The sequence below is a fragment of the Ovis canadensis genome, chromosome 10 (assembly GCF_042477335.2).
Source record: "Ovis canadensis isolate MfBH-ARS-UI-01 breed Bighorn chromosome 10, ARS-UI_OviCan_v2, whole genome shotgun sequence".
NCBI lineage: Eukaryota > Metazoa > Chordata > Mammalia > Artiodactyla > Bovidae > Ovis > Ovis canadensis.
The window spans coordinates 94,181,165-94,184,250 of NC_091254.1; the positions used below are offsets into that span (position 1 = coordinate 94,181,165).

Here is a 3,086-nt window from a genome sequence, read left to right on the forward strand (position 1 = left end):
TGGATAATGAGGAAGACGGTAACACACAGGTGCAGCCCGCAATTGAACCATTTATTAAGTTTATTAGCTTTTTTATTGCACGTGCCCATACAAAAGCCACATTGAGACGGGGGGAAAGTTCTGGTGCAAGCTAAAAGCAAAGAAATGTAACATGAAGGATGCACTTTTTGTTTTTGAATGGCCCCATGCGAGAGACTGTATAGACATAAAATAGAGAATTGTATGCTTCCAAAGTGAAAAAGAGAAACTGGAAATTGCGTGGAATGACTGCAACCAAAGATGAAGTACATTTGCCAGAGCAAATTTCATTTTAACATAAATACTGCTATCTATTTATATTTGATGTTTGGGATCTGTGACAAGAAGCCATATTTTATTATTTAGTATTTTACTAAGTTAAAACAAAGTACCAGGAAGAATATTCTAAATTTACCTGCCAGCCTAAATCAGGGTTCTGTAACGTACCACAAATGCCAGAATGACAGAAAAGATGATTTTGAATGGCAGGGCCAGAGGGGCCTCAGGCAAAATATTGAAAAGAGGTGGATGCTTTGTCTCCTCCGAGCAAACCCTTGAATGCTATGTTCTCCTTCAAGCCACTGTCTGACCTCAGCTCCGGGTCCTTATTCTGGATTCTAGGCAAGCCTCTTGTAAAACTTTACAAGTTCCTTAACTAGTCAAGGTTTAACTTGAACCTTTCATTTGCAACAAGGTGTCCAGAGGTCACGTTTTCCTCTCCGAATAAGCATCTCCCTGACTGTCCGTTGCAAATCCTGACCTGAATATTGAAATTTTCTGAGGCAGAAAAAAACAAAGACTAGAAATGACATATCTAAAAATGAATTAACTCTTGGTCCATGATCAAAATATTGTGCATTTCATAAGATGTTCCTTCCAACACTGTGGTCCCAGCCTTGCACGTTAGGCTTATCCACAGCTGTTTCCCCACTTGTAGTAACTTTAGGGTGGACTTCTATGCTTCGGGGAGGTTTTTCTGTGCAATTTAATCTCTTTACTGTCTGAGTGTTCTCTGGAATTTGCACTGAACTCCTCCACCCTCCTGCAATTGATTTAAAATATTCAATATCGGTGTTGTATTGTTCACAATTTCCCTTGAGAGCTTGATACGCTTTGTGATATTTTTCAGTTTGTTTCTTATCTACGTCTTTCCGCAAAAATCTATTACATACGGACATCATTTAGTGCACATATAATATGAGCAAATTCATCTTAACATTAAATAAGTTTTATGTGAAAGATCTTTTGTCTTTGATTTTTTACCTTTAAAAGATCTTTTGTTTAAGTTTATTCTGTCTTAGAGAACTACTTCACCTGTGTCTATAGTTTGACCAGTTATCTCCTCTAATGCTTTTTTTGAAAATTCAACGAACATTTATTGAGATCCTTTTAAGTACACTGCATCGTGGTAAATGTTTATATGTTGCAAAAAGAAAGCAAACCAGAAGAAACTGATAACAGTTGTCAAAATGAGATGCACCTTTTTTGATCTATGTAAAAGTATGTAAGTTATGTAGGAGCAAATTATATTCCAAATATTAGAGATTTTGACTGCTAAGCTACCTACCTACCTATTGCTCTTACTCACTGTCTTAATTGTCTAACTAGCTGTTATCTGGGCTTCCCTGGTGGCTCAGAGGTTAAAGTGTCTGCCTGGAATGCAGGAGACCCGGGTTCGATTCCTGGGTCAGGAAGATCCCCTGGAGAAGGAAATGGCACCCCACTCTAGTACTCTTGCCTGGAGAATCCCATGGATGGAGGAGCCTGGTGGGCTACAGTCCACGGGGTCGCAAAGAGTCAGACACGACTGAGGGTCTTCCCTTCCATCTCGACTTTTATAGGTGTCAACCCTGCTTGGAAAAAGCTGCGCACCATAACTTTGTGGGAAATTACAGATGTGTGCACTTACAGCTGGTGATGAGGAAAGAGTTATCTGCATGCCTGAAACCCACCCAACAGACTTGACAATTATACCACACAGCAAAGCCGATATTTTAAAGTGAAAGGTGGATATTTTTATACTCATTATTATCATTTTTACCTTGCCATTTTAATCTGCTTAAGTAAATAATTTAAACCATTATGCTACAACCAATATTATCATTATTATGCTTTTCTGTATGATTGTTTCATTACCCTGTATAACCTCAGATTAAAGAAAATAATTTTCTATAACTCATGTCAGAAGTTTTAAAAACTTCACCCACCTTTGTACCCAATTTTTGAGCTCAGATTCATGAAGAATAGATATATTTGAGAGGAGCAATAAGAAAATTTAAGGTAAAGTTTTGTCCCTAAGCGCATTTAAACTTCACTTTGCATTTGGGGTTTTCTATAATTTACAGGAAAATGTGATAAACTCACTTTTGACTCATATCAGTAAATTTCTTTGAAATAGAAAGATTAGAAGCATAGTTTGTTAGGATTAAAATTATTTTACCACTTGAGAATTTAAGGGAGATATTGAAATGTTATAATGTAGGAAATAGAGTGCCAAAAATAAATTCAAATATGTCAGCAATCTTAGTCAACACAGAGGCACTCATTTATGTAGAAATATCTCTCTTAAATTTAAAAAATATTGATTATATTCCTGAGTTTAAAAAATAAAGAAATTAACTATATTAGATTTATATGAAACATATCTAACACAAAATGAACAGAAAGATTACAAATTTTAAGAAAGATTTACCTGGAAAATACTACCAAAAGAAAAGTGGTATATAAATGCCAATAAAATGTTCTTTACGTTTAAAATGCATCACTAGACATAAATGGGCTGTACTTCCACACAGAATTTTAAAACTATACAACTTAACAGGAAGACTTGGCAAATGTGAAAATAGATCTACTTAATAATACAACTTCAAAATGTAAGAGATAAAATGGACAGAACTATGTAAATGTTGACAAATTTACTGTATATGAGAAGACTGACAGCTCACTTTCTTATAACAGAAAACAGTATAGAGACAGGACCCAAATAGCAAAATTAATTAGCGTAAAATTACACAGGCACACCCACAGATACACATATGCACGTGCACGTATGTGAGAGAGACACACAT

At 35.6% G+C, this 3,086-nt stretch overlaps 1 non-coding gene across 1 annotated transcript; it reads left to right on the plus strand.

Moving 5' to 3' along the window:
- The first annotated feature begins 1,640 nt into the window (after positions 1-1,640).
- TRNAS-GGA (transfer RNA serine (anticodon GGA)) lies at positions 1,641-1,713 on the plus strand. The gene has a single exon. It is a non-coding gene; the product is annotated as a tRNA-Ser (tRNA).
- The last annotated feature ends 1,373 nt before the right edge of the window (positions 1,714-3,086 follow it).